The 14,091-nt window shown below is 42.4% G+C and overlaps 1 protein-coding gene across 1 annotated transcript in view; it reads left to right on the forward strand.

Moving 5' to 3' along the window:
• The first annotated feature begins 668 nt into the window (after window positions 1-668).
• Window positions 669-14,091, forward strand: part of ANK2 (ankyrin 2) — a 365,935-nt gene continuing 352,512 nt past the window's right edge. The window contains exon 1 of the mRNA XM_075420874.1: window positions 669-752. The gene's annotated coding sequence lies outside the window, so the exon portion shown is untranslated. The remainder of the gene's footprint in view (window positions 753-14,091) is intronic.

The following is a 14,091-nucleotide window of genomic DNA, read 5'->3' on the forward strand; positions in this document are numbered from 1 at the left end:
CTCTGTATTGCTTTGTGTTTTGGTGGTGGTGGTGACATGCCGCTCGCTTTCTGCCAGTGCTACCCCGTGAGGTGCCTTCCCTGCTGTCCTCCCTTCTTCCCAGCCTTGCTTGTCCCAGGGCTTTGTCTTTGGATGCTACTTGAAGCCCTGGCTTAGACTTACTTTCTTACTCCAGCTTTGCCTGTCAAGCGTTGTTGTTTTAGCAGAGCTGTAGTCACAGAAGTGTGTTTATAACTTAGACGTCTTTTCAAGCAAAACTAGCGTCATTTGGCAGCTGGCCTGGCCGGCTCGGCAAAACTGTGTTGAAGCAGCTGCTTTCCTCAGTTTCCCTCCTATTCCCCCCCCTCCTCCCAGCGCTGCCATTTGTGTGCCTCGCCGGCCCTCGGCCCTGGAGCTCTCCGAAGTCGCGCTCGCACCCCCTTTCCCGGCTGATGGGGGGGGCAGCGGGGGGGAATAAAACCCAGCTGTGCGTGCCCGTGGTGCGTGGCTCCGCTCCCCCAGCAAGAGCGAGCACCGAGAGCCGCGCGGGGCGGCGGGACCCCGGCAGGAGCGGGCCCGGGGTTTGGCGTGGGGCTGCTCGGAGGGAGGGGAGGGCCGGGCCAGGGAGAGGGAGGGCGGGAGGGAGGGAAGGCGGGGGGCGGGCGGGCTGCGCCCCGGCTTGCGGCAGCCCGGCGCTGTGGAAGGAGGGAGGGAGGGAAGGAGGGAGGCCGGCTCCCGAAAACGCGGCGCGGAGGGAGGAAAACCGCCCGTGCGTAAGTTACTCGGAGTCCCCTTCCCTCTGCAGCGGGTGTTCTGCTCGTCGGGTGGGGTTTGGTGTTTCTGTGGTGGCGTTTTTGTTTTGTTTCCTATTGGTATTTATCGATGGCAAGCCCAGAACCCGCACTGTGCAGGAAACAAACGGCACAATTTCAGAAGGGAGGGGTAATGGGACCTTGCGTTTCTGGGCGGCAGCGGGCAGCCTGCCCTGGGGCCGGGGGATGCGGCGGGCGGCAAGCCCCCGCTGGAGCCGCCCGCTGCGGGGGGTTCGCCTGCGGCACCCCGGGGCTGTCGGGGGGTGGCAGAGGCAGGTGGACTCCCCGCTGCTGTGGAAGGACCCCACGGAGTGTGTGTGGGGGCTTGCCTCGGCGGGGCCGCACCCCGCGTTGCTGCGGGCCGGCTGATGGACAGATGTCACGCCGCGTCTTCCCAGTAATTCCTGTATGTTCTGCGAAGACCTGCCCCGGAGGAATCCTCCCCGCGGTGTGGTGGGAGGGGGTTGCTGGAGGAGACTGGCGAGGTTTCTGATTCTGCCCTTTAAATGAACGGGGGGCTCGAGGGAAGCAAAATGTCCTCAGTTCCTGAGGTTTTCTTCCTCTCCTTTCTTTCCCCTCGTGGAGCTCGAATAGCAGACAAGCACGTTAAGTCCCTTGCTTCCTATGTAATTCCCCTCATACTGTGACCAAGCAACACCAGTTAGCGTTTCTGGCACTAGGCAGCCGAACGTGGAGGCTGCTCGTGTGCGGTGCTTTACCGAACGCTTCACCGTCTCGGGGCTTCGCTGGCAGCAGCGCACGGGTTCTGCCGGTGCAGCAGCCGCGGATGGAGCCTGGAATAAGGCAGGCCCTTGGGCGTGTCAGCTGTTGGAGATACAGATTGTTTTAACCTCTGCTTTTAGCTTCCTATCGTTTTGTACGGGGCGGGGGGGCGCGAGGAACTGGCAGTCATGTAAACTCACCTTTCCTAATTTAGTCTCAGTTATTTTACTCTGATTTTCTTTGTGGTAGAGTGTTGAAGAGGGAAAACACATTCTAAGAACATGCTTAAACTGCTAACAGTGACTTTATGCAGAGTCGTGTCTGTGAAATACTCCTGTTGCCGTTTGCTTCTCTTATTTTTCTGCAGAATGGGCTTGATCTTTGTGGAGGTGTTACTGGAAGCAAAATAGCATGTAGCAGCTGCTGGAAAAGGGGTTTGTGAGTCATGTTGCGCTTTTTGCTCAGAAACCTTCACTTTTTTTGGTAGCACAAAGCAGAAGAGCTAGTTAGTATAGAAAAGCAAGAAAACACATTTAAACAAGCTCTTTTGTCATTCTGTGTTCTACGCTACTTTATTTTTGCAATGTATGTCATTCTTATTTCCACCTCTATGAGCTTTCAAAAGGGCAGAGCCATGCAAGGGTTGGCACCTGATGGTAATTATTGCTTGAGTTGAAAGGGTAAGCCAGTACTAGTCAGGTCAGCACTGGTATTGTAGGGCTGCATCTGGAGGCTGCTGTGACTGATAAAAAGCGCTCCGTTGGCCTGGGTAGATTTTTGGATCGGCTCTGTAGCTGCCCATCTGGGTAATTAGTGACTCTGGATTCCAGCAGGGTCTCTTGGTAGCGATTCCTGAACTTGTTTCTGAGCATTTAAAAATAACAAGTAAATAAAAAAAATCATACCTTTCTCTTATCTTACTAAAAACCGATAAAAGCAAAGTACGGCTTTATTATAAATCTTGCTTACGGTTTTGTCAGATTAGTTCATTGGCTTGCTGCCATCTGTGGGTAATTCAGTGATCCGGATACAATCCTTGACTTGTCTTTTCAGCCTGTGCATTAGGCTACACTGATCTGGTCAATAAATTATCACTTCCAATGTTTCTTGGGTGTTCTGAGTGTAATTAGACCCCTCCTAGGCTTGCTACATTTGTAACTCTAAAAAGAGAAAAGCCTCTTGTTACTGAACGATGTCCTCTCCCACCGAGTGATTTACTGTAGTACCTATATGGCTGTATGGACTCTCTAATGGGTTTGAATAGCCAAAGAAGCAGAATTTTCGGCGATTTTCCTGTCCTGCTCTCTGACCGCTTAAATGAACGGTGGCTTTGCTGTGATCTGTAGTCGGATACAAGACTGGAATCGTGTCAGTCTGTTTCAGAAGCAACAGGAGAGGGCCCAGTTTCTGATGCTTTTTGAATCACTTTTTTGTGAAGGTTTTGAATGTAAATCATGACAAGTCCATGACAGGAAAGGAAAAAGGTGACTGTCAGACCATAATGCTCTGGAGGAATAAATACCAGCTGAAGTTCACTAAATTTTGTATTAATGGTTAGCTTCAGTCTCGTGCTGTAAACTGTTCCATAAGTTCTGTACTTGGGTCTCTCTAATTGTTGTCATTTGGGCGTAGAGCAGAAGAAGATATCTCATATAGTAAACAAAGCAGCAGATTTAAGTTAATGCTAATGTGTTTGCAGCCTGAGCCAAAAGCTTTTCAGGGTTATTATAACATGCTGGGCATACAGCCCATCTATCTAAGTGTCTGAAGGAAACAAAAGTTATGGATTGACTCATTGTACAAATTGTCTCATCTGAAAGTCAGATTCTGCTGTTTGTTGCCATCAGTAATTTAGTTGTATTAAGTACGGCTGAGAACGGATGCTGGTGTGGCCAGAATGTTGAGATGGGATTTCTGAGATCCCAGGAGCCATTCCCCACATCACTGCAGATCTCCTGTGTGACCTGGGACAAGACGTTAAATGTTTCGATAAAAGAGGGTTGATGATACTTCTTTCTTTTTCACAGGGCTCTGTGAAGATTGATGTGTTGCAGCCATTTATGAGGGGACCATATAAATACAATATCAAACAGAACACTTGAAGTGTGCGCGCCCCATACTTAGCTCGATGATACGTGCTTTGTAAGCCTGTCCGACAAATGTGCTTCATGTTATAGTACACTTACTTGTAAGCATGTGCAGCTAAAGGGGCTAAGGTTTTTAATTATGGTCATAAATCCTGAATATTGATTTTGGGTGACTATGAGAAGAGCCTTTTTTCATCATCAGTGATGAATTAGTATTCAGAGACCGCTCCAGCTGTTAAATATGACATTGAATTTTGTTGTGTCTTAGCAATGACAAGATAATGCAGGCTCTGACAAGGACTTAAATATGTAATTTCTGTGCATTGGGGATAATTGCATGCACACTTCTCCTCCTGTGACTGCCGGTATTGTAATCTAAAATTACTTAGGCATTTAAGTTTTGGAGGATTTAACTCCTGGAAGTAGTTCCGTCCCATTTGTTTGGAGTGCTCAACCAAGTGGAAAGAGATTGGTTACCTTGAACTATATAAGCTCTGATATTCCAATTGATACATATATACAAAGTTACATTTTAAGCTTCATAACTTTAGCCCTTCCTTAGGAGAATAGACTGAGGAGGTAGTGTAGATCTGTGGGACATCTGTCTGCTTGGAAGAAAAATATTTTTGTTTCCCTAGAACAACTTCATCAAGGCTGGTTAATTACATAGAACAGAAAGTTCTTAAACTCCGTTCAGCAACTTTAATTATAAGTTAGGCCTCTTAAGTGGGTCATGATGCATACCAATTAGTCAGACTGTTTAAGATATTTTTTTCTTATTATCTTGTCTCTAACATCTTATTATAAATTGTGTTAGTTTTATGATGGTACAAAATACATACCAGTCATGTCAATGTGATTCTGTTGCCTGCCTTTTTTTTTTTTTTTTTAATCCATTGCTTTTCAGCATGTATTCCCGCTTTTGTCACAAAGCTCGGCAGCTTTGGCTGTGTGGCTGCTGCAGAGGGAAACCTCACGCTCGGAGTGTGAACCTGGTTCTGTCTGTCTGCGTGACCGCCGTGATCTCGCAGGACGGTTCCAGCACGGGGTGTGTGGCCGTGCGCGGGGCGCTGAGCCTTGCTAGCCTCCCTTGGCGCTGTCTTCCCCTCCGGACAGGCGAAAATTGGGTCTCCTTTCAGCCAAGTCTGCTGTCATCATTATCCGCAATGAATTTATTTTTCGGTAGTTTCTATTTGAAAGAATATCAGTAATTTTTGTGTGACAATTGGAGATCAGTATTTTTGCTTGGCTAGCTGTGCCATTTTAGCTTCTCAGCAGAACACCTGTTCTACTTCCAGAGACAGCCTTTTGCCTCCCCACCCCCCCAACACCTCTTCTCCATCCCATCTTCAACCTTTGCAGTGAAACTAGAAACTGAGACTTGCCACTTGACTGCCTTCCTGTGTAATTTCATTGACCTTCACCTGGGCCCATAGGTTAAATTTCAGAGACATTTATAGAATTTGTTTTGTTTCAGGTTGCAGATGTCTTTGCTTATTAAACTAGTAGCTTGAAATTTTTTTTGTTTTCTCTGAAATTTCATTTCAACTTATTTGAGACGTCTTCATCTTCTCCCGCTCTTTCCTGACAAAAGCTTTCACGTCACGCTTTTTCCAAACTTTGCATTGCGGTTTGAGAAGAAGCAAATAAGTTTTAAAAATATGTATTTATATACATTTAAAAAATACATACACGCACATGTACATATATATGTAAAATAGAAAATTTGGCTCACCATCTCTTAGCTTACTCTGAAAATTCATTTTGGAAAGTAAGGGAGAGAGAACTTCAAAACAAACAACGTACCTAATTTAGGAAAAAAAAGGAACTTTGAACATTTTCTGCAAACTTCAGAAGTCTTGAAAACCTTGGTTATCAAGATGACTATTTTGAGTCTAAAGGCATTTTTCGTGTGTTAAAGAAAGCATAAGATGCTGATCCTTTAGGTTTATTTTGACCTACAGTACACTGATTGAACACACACTGTTAAAGATATTTGAGCTCTATTGTGATTTTTATTTTGTGGCTCAGCACAGGTTTGAGGTTGTAGGAGACCTGTAGTCCTGTATAAGTTCTTGAGCTTCACTGATGGCAGTATATTTTCTTTCATTTGCAAAAGAAATATCTCCATGGGGTATTGTCCCATCTGCTCTTTGAAGTTCTGGAGAGAGAACCTAATGCTATTTCTTCTTGGTTTTTCTGGGAAACGGCATAGGGCAGTGGTGAGATTTTAACACATGCAGATTACTTAAAATAAATCCGTTACGGCTTACATTTGTCATCTGCCTAGAGGGAAACTACGCAATTAGCTGCAAAGGAATTTTGCATATTGTGCCTTATATAGAAAAATGTAGTTTTCAGGATGTTTTTGATGTTATACAGGAAGCACCTATTTAAGGGCTCTATTTCTATTTATTTCTTGAACAGAAAGTTGATCACTGCTAGAAATAAGTATTTATCAATTTTTAAAAAGATGAATTGATGCAAGAGTTGGTTTGTAAGCAGAGAAATCAATGTTATGATTTGAGCTGAAGTAAACATGGCGTTATGGACTCGTCATTTCTCAGTCTTTTTAAATAGCGACAGTGACTTAAAATCTTAATTGCCTGCATTTATAGAGAGCTCTTATTGATACATCTGTATACCCGCAGACCGGCTGGGCTGATTTCATACCGCGGTTTGCTTTGTGGTTCTGATCTAATGGTCATAAAGACAAAAAGGTATAACTGGTCCTCCAGGATGGAGCTTGATGCTCTGCAGCTCCGGCTGCTGCCTCTTGTGTATCTGCCTCGAAATTCTCCTTGCTGGGTGAAGCACAGCCGCCACTGGATGCTCTGCACGCTTCCTTGCTGTCACGGGTGCGAGTGATGTGTGCTGCAGGGAACCACTGAGGACGGTGCTGCAGGGACCCCGGTATAGGTTGCATGCCTGGAAAGGAAGACGTCAGTTAGGATGCTCCTCAGCTTTTATAGACCTGCTGCTTTGATTCGGAGAGACAGCAGAAATCTTTTTAAATACAGTTAAATCTGTTAAAGTGCTTCTCGCATTGGTGAGGCTTGTTTCAGTGGGTCACCTTCCCTGGCTCCCTCCTTTGCTCCTCTGTTGCCCTGAGTGCTCGCTGCTCCCAGGCATTCACACACTTGTTGGCTCCCCTCAGTTGACACATTAGGTTCTTTGCTGTATGTTGTTTAGGAAGGTAAAGCGTTTCAGCTCTGTCCTTATTTTTTTTCTGTCAAATGGATTCTGAATGATTGATCGAAAGGCAATTGGAGTGCATACACAAATTATGGTGTACTATGGAACAAATTATTGGTTTAATTTTGAAAAAGAGTTTTTCTTCTGGGAGGTGAGCGGTGTTCAGCTGTTAGTGTTCCATAGTAATATCAGGTAATGGTCTACAGGTGCTTAAAAGGGAAAGGTTTCTATTTCTAGTCTTTGAAATGACTCACTAATAATGTAGAGCTGCAGCTACTGGAATTCCTATGGCATAGCGTATGCCGCTGCAGGAGATGTCTCCTTTTGCCCAAAGGGATACGAAAATATCTTGTCTTTCCTACTGTTGTTTCTATACAGCTCTGTACCTTGAGGGAGTGTGAGTGATCCCCCCAAGCCTCTCTGCTCTCTGTCCAGCACAAAGCATGGAGGATAGTTTGGGTGCCGGGGGCCGAGGGGTGTCCAGCCCTGAAGTGTGTGAAGCGCAGGAATGACTCCCAAGGTCTTTCTCCTGTCCCTTGCCTCTTTTTGTCATTCCAAGAGAATCATCGTTGAGTAGCAAATAAAAATGGTTTTGAATATGTTTAACTTTGTGAAGTTAATCTACTGTTTGTGGGGTGGTTTTTTTCTTTTTGCTTGGGTTTTAGTGCCTGTAGTGTGTGACATTTACTTGGGCCCAGGTAAAGTGCTAGACTCACTTAGACCTGATGCGGGGAAGCGTGAGCTTGGAGTGCAGAATGCACACAGGCTCACTGGCTTGAGCTGGATTTTAGCTTCTAAGGATCTGAGTCTTAAGAACGTCCGTATCTGATTCTTCGTCACCTCTGGCTGGTTTTGCTGATTTTTAGGCAATCATTCCATTATGAATTATTGATAATTGCCAATTTATAAGAGTTTTTTGTATAATCTTTGGTGGTGGTTCTCTGAAAAGATCTTAACACCGTGCAAGGGTTTTATCTTATGATTTCTCTTGGGTTTTTCCCCTAATCACGGGGGCGGGGGGGAAATCAAAACATTTAAGATGTTGGATCTTTTTCCTACTTCATCTGTATGAGTTTAGAGTGATAGGTGCATCTTACTTAATTTCGACAAATTTTTGACCTCTATCTGAGTGGTGCCTGAATGACTGCAGTCGTTTGATCTGTCATCATGTTACTGAAACCACTTCTCAGCAATCCTGAGTAAAATGTGTTGCATTGCCCATTAATACAAGCTATTATATTGTCTATGAAGAAGAGGATAAAACAGTGAAGAGAGGATGTACACTTGAGGCCCTTCTGTCTGAAGGAAGAGGAAGGAGCGTGAGTCAGGCAGCGAAGCTTCCCGTGCATTAGAGTAGGGACTGCAGCAACCATCTGCACTAATGGTGGCCAGAACATTTTAGACTAAATGCATTTTCTTGAAAACCTGCCATTTTCACTAGCTGTCTGAATTCAGAAGGAAGTTTTTGAAGTCCAGGATGCTCTGGTCTTAATGAAAGGTGGGGAAAATCTCTCAGCCAGGATTTTTTTGACCTCCCTTTATTTTATGGAAGCAAAACTTGGTTATGTCTGCGCGTAGTTGCTGTCTGAAGGGTATTAGTATCTGGTCAGTCATCTGCTTGTCATACTCTTCCTGTGGCTGAGAACATCCCGTCTCAGTGTCCTATACCTTGAGTCTTAATTGCTGCAGCCTAAGCAAGAGGAAGAATGGCTGCAAGTTTTACAGGCTACATGACGTGTATCCATCAAAGACTTTTTTTTTTTTTTTTTTTTGATCATGTAGTTAACAGCCTCTGGCAACATGTAGGTAGTTTCACTGTTTTCCCTACTGTCTATCTACATCCTGATGTTTCACATCCATGTTAATTCTTTTGGGCGTGTTGGTAGTGACCACTGTAGCACAGCATATTCAAATTATCTTCTTTTTTTTTTCCCCCCACACTTTGCATTTTCTGAAGAATTGTTTTCTATGCTTATTCCCCCCCCCCCCCCCCCCCAATACTTGGGTATGACTACTACTTGTTATGACTACAAGATAAGAGAATGTCCTTAAATATAGGAGAATCTTTAGCATTTCTTGAGAGCAAAGAATGCAAGCCATCTGTAATCTGCATTAGTTACAATATTCTAGCTACTGTTTACATATTTCCTTGCTTCAGTGAGAATTAACATAGAAACCCTTGAAGTCTGGAATATCTAAAACCTGATGCAAAGCTTTTGCTGCTGATCAACAAAGTGTTCCTAGACAAAGCCCCGAGTGAGGTGAAGGTGGTTTGGTGTTACAATTTCCAAGCTAGTTGAGACAGTCATGCTTACTTCATCAAACTGCTCAGTTTTAGCCTCTGTTGCAATTTACTGGCTTTAAGCTAGGTTGATTTGTTCTGCTTTAGACTGTGACTCATAGACAGATGAAATATTAAGAATGGAACTTAAACTGGATAAAAGGAAGAAATCCTGATGAGCCTGCCCTGTTTGTAACGGACTGATAATGTTTGCATGCTGACTCGCAGGTTTTTGTGAGAAGGGGCAATATGTGTGAGGCGTTTTGATCATTAATAGTTTAGCTTCTAAATGTCTTAAGCTGCTATTACAATTTCAGCTGGCTTTTTCAGGCTGTTTCAGGCCTGCTAGTTGACTGTTAGGATGTCTGGCATGTGAAGTCTTCAAACATGGCTTTTAGAGCTGTGCAGTCACAATTATATTAACTTGTCATATATTTGGGCCTTGGGAAAGAAAATAATTAAATTTTTTTCCATGGGAAGATAATTGCTGGTTAAATGATAACCCTAATGTTTCAGAAATGTAGACCAAAGACATCTTTTCAAATAAAAATGTGTTGGACTTGTAATAATTTTGTTTAACTCTCTTTTTTTAAAGTGTCTGTTCTCTGTTTGGCTCTCCATATACCTGTCTGCTAAGAAGCATAAATATTTAGAACCATCTATGGCAATATAAAAGATTGTTTTAAATGAAAGATTTGAACAGGTGGATTTTTTTTTTCCAAGATACAGGGCTGTTTGTACGTAAACAAGCAACACTGGGTGCACTGATTGTTTTAACATCATGGAAAGAACTTGCACCTGTCTTACCTTACTGTCTCAGCCATTTGTGGACCAAATTTCCTTAAAGCGATCTGAATTACAGCACTGCTATTACGCTGTTACATCTCTGGCACCTGTAAAAGACCTTTAAAAGAGTCGGGGAGAAGGCTGGAAAAGATATTGCTATCTGAACTGGTTAGACCAAACGTGCAGTTCAGAAATTTGTGTTTTATTTGCTTTATCTAGGTTGGACATCATTTGTTTTGCAGATGAAAGATGGTAAGTAGAAAGGGAAAGCAAGTAGTTAAGTGTTATAGTGAGACAGTTTAAAAATTTTATTGTGCTCCTATGTTTACAGAGCTTTGCAAAAGTTAGCGTACTATATGGGAGTTTTTTTTTCTGTAAGTAGAAAACAATGATTGCAGCATCTTAAAAAAAAATGAATGCTTACTTCTGCTTTCTTTCTATTGTACATCAGAGATAATATGTTATCAATTTATTACTCTAAACTTACTACCCTTAAACTGGGGAAATCTTTCATAGCATAAGGAAGTATTCAAAATTGCTGAAGAGATTCAGACATGCAATTTCTATTAATTTAAATGAGAACTGTGTGGGCTCCATAATCACTTAAATAGCTTTGAAAAAACTCATCCTTAATGTATTATTTCTCTGCAGTAGACAATGTTTATAGTCTGTACAAGATTAAAAATTCCTTTTCATTGTACTGAGAGCATACCTAAGAATATAGAATTGCCATTTTGTACTTAACAGAAGTGTTATGAAAAAGTACTGTATTCTTTAAAATAATCACGAAATATTAATCAAAAAATGTCAATAAATATTTAAAGGTGATGTGAAATTTTCATGCATTTTAAAGAGTAAAAAATAATTAAAAGGTTATAAGGACCAAACTATTATAGTTGATAGAAGAGTTGTACTAATCTGTGAACTTTGGATCAGATTTTTGGTTTAATTTGGTGCAAAACGCAAAAAAACATGGTGACTTTTTATTAACCCCTCAATTTCTGTAAACTGGGGTTGGGACACTAATTTAAGGTGTGGGACACCCAGAGTTACTTATCTCCTCAGATGGAATGGAAACTTCTTTTGGGTCGATGACTGACCTCTTCCACGTATTAACCAATGTTCGTAGAAGCAGGACTCTCCTTTTGAATGAAGACCTGTGTTTGGGCAGAATGCGGGGATGCCAGGGCAATTCTGTGCTTTGGAGGAGGAGGGAGCGGGAATGGGACACGACCCTACCCGAAACCAAATTTTGAAAGTCTTACAGTTGCTGGAAAATAGCTTTGTCATTCTTTTCCAGTCAGGGCTATTGTAGGAGGTGGGCTGGGGAGACAGTAGTCGTTTTTTATTGAAGTACCTGTGTTGCAGTGGCTGTATGTGCCTCGGCAACATAGAAACCAAAGCATTTTGCCTTTGGGGTGATGAGGAGAGGAGGGGAATAAGGAATCTTCTGAATAAGTGGAAAACTTAGGGGAAGATTTTCTGCTGATATACTGACTTGACAGTGGAGAGCTATAGATGAGACTGCAGGTGACCTGGGCTGGTTTATATTTAGTCACTATCCTACTTTTTTGATTTGCTCTCGGACAGCCCAACGCTTCTGACCATGCTTTAATTTCATTTGTGTGTTTCAATGCAGTTTGTGCATAAGCGCTTCACATGGCTTTTGTGTCCTGTTCTGTGTCACTTGTGTCAAGTGATGCTTTAAAATATTCAGAGTGCAGGTGTTTGCTGTTTTAACTAATGTTTTATGTTGTATCATATTAGTGCTCCAGGACCTGCAATGACTACTAAATATCTTTAAGAAATATTTTGAACTGGAAAGGAGCCGCATGGCCTGGAACATTTCTTTCCCAGGGCAGAGGTGTCTGCATATCCTCACTGATGTTCAGGTGCACAAAGGTACCGTTTGGAAGAACAATAGGAGACTTTGGGAGGGTAACGCTGGATACCGGAATGCCTGCACACTCAAGTACTTGTCCTGGGGTTGTAAAAGCAGAAAGACAAAAGAGGAAGAGGACCTGGGGAGAGGCGTATGTCTCTTATTAGCCAAACTGGCAGAGTTAAAAACACATAAGCTTTGTCCCATCGTCCCATCATCAGTGAGGACTTTGAGGTGAAAATATTCATGTAGAAAGAGACAGCTTCCATCCTGGATTCTGCTATGACGAACTCTTCTCCTGCGGTAACATTGTAGAACACAGCTCTTCTGAATTTAAAATTTATTTCTGGAGCATTTGGAGTTCAGTTTCAGGCTTCTAATATTACACCAAAACCAATAAGGACCACGTGCCTGATAAATTTCAAACTCTGTTTACTATTCTACACTGATTAAATAAAAGGGGTAAAACCCCCCAAACAATAGTGGGAGAAATTTATATCTGTATCTACTAAGGGCTGATGGGTGAGATTAGAAGGGATAGATCTGGAGAAGGAATGATTTTTGTGTGACCTGAAAACCACGTGTCTTTCAACTAGATGTTGACAAGCAATGTGGAAGAGACCCTGGAGACATTCCAGAGTTGCAAAATAAAGGTAAAAGTTAATCTTCCTCACTAACAATTAAGCAACTGTTTGTTTACCACATTGCCTCTTCCTGTGTAGCTGTCTTCAGTGCACGCAACCATTCCCAAGTCTGTCAGGAAGGAGTAGATTAGTTTGTCGAAACTGAAGAATGAGATGAAAATCTGCTAGTTTTAACCAATCTGAATTTTCTGACTATTTTGTGGGAGAGTTCTTGACCAATTCTAATGGAGGTTTCTTCTCAATGAACACAGAACATTGCTGAAGAAATTTGTGTTAAATCTAAAAGTAAAGCCATTGTCTGATGTGTGAGATTAGGGCTTCCCTTTATTGATTGTGAGGAGGTTGTCTAAAAGAGATGTTTGAGAGATGTAGGTGTGTTTATTCTTTGTAAATAACTGCATGCATATCCTTTTGACCATCGACTGCACATACTGCTCTGTGGTAGCCTACTATTTCCTTCTGCTTGCAAGAAGGAAGAATTTATATCAAATGGGAAAATATAATCTTTTTGCATGATAGGTCTGCATGGCAAGCTGAGATGTGTGAATACATATGCAGGGAAGTCTACAGAAGGTGCAAAGCTGCTATATGCTGGAATAGGAATGTGACCTTGTTTTGACAATAGCATATGTCCAGTGCAGCCTGATAGACTCTTGCAGCCTTTGAGAAATGAAGTTTTCATTTTTTGGTAGCTTGTCCCTCAGAAGGACATACAAATACATGTGGTCTTTGCAGGTGTTCGGTAAGATTTTTCAGAACATGCAGTGCTGCTTCTATTGCTTGCTGGAATCAGTCACAGTTTTTTGGGATCAGAATGAGGGCAATGCTTGGGACTTGAACAAAACTTCCGTACGCTGTTGTTTCCTTCCTGAGTATCAGGGGTTAGTAAAAAAAGAGAAATTACATTTCTTTTAAAAGAAAATTAATATTGTGATTAAGAAATCAATAATTAAGGGATTTAAAGAAAGAGAAGTGTCTGAGAAGACAGACGAACTGTCATTCTTGTGCTGCTTTCGACTGGATAAAGATGAGATTTGATTATTTGGGCGGGTTTCTGTGCCAATACAGATCAGAAGTTTAATTTCTGAAACACTATGGAAAGCAGCTGTACTCTCAAGTCCCAGTTGTTTTCACAGTGCTGAAAAAATATATAAAGGGAACAGAAGTAGTAGTGTTGGGGAAATTAGTTTTAGAGGAATATTTTCCCTTCTCATTTTTTAAAATCTATTGTGAAATTCTGTGTTGTCAGTTACATTTTTGTTTGCAGTGTTAATGTTAGCTTAAGAGGAGATTCATTAAGATTAATTCTGCATACTCAAAAGATTTTTTTAAACTGTGAAGATGGTGCATTTCTGGGTGGAGAGGAATGGAAAATAACGTACTAGACACAAGGGAGTTTGGTGTGCATGCCTGGCTTGCACGGAAAGCACGCAGTTCTCTTGTCACTGCAGTTTGGTGCAGTTGGTGACTTTGGCAGAATTGCTCCTGTTTCTCATTTCTCAAGGGAAATAAAACCTTGTCAGCTTAATCCCTTCTTGGCTTTTTTGGCCCGATACTGTTCTTCCTACCTGTCTGCCTTTGCTCCTTGTTTGCCATCTTTGCTTGCAGTCTCCTTTCACATCACTTTCTTCTGAGATTCCCCAAGGGCTGGCATGGGATTTTGGCTACACTTCTGAAAAGGCTTCTGAAATTCTGGTGTTGA

This window comes from Opisthocomus hoazin, chromosome 5 (assembly GCF_030867145.1).
Source record: "Opisthocomus hoazin isolate bOpiHoa1 chromosome 5, bOpiHoa1.hap1, whole genome shotgun sequence".
Taxonomy (NCBI): Eukaryota; Metazoa; Chordata; class Aves; order Opisthocomiformes; family Opisthocomidae; genus Opisthocomus; species Opisthocomus hoazin.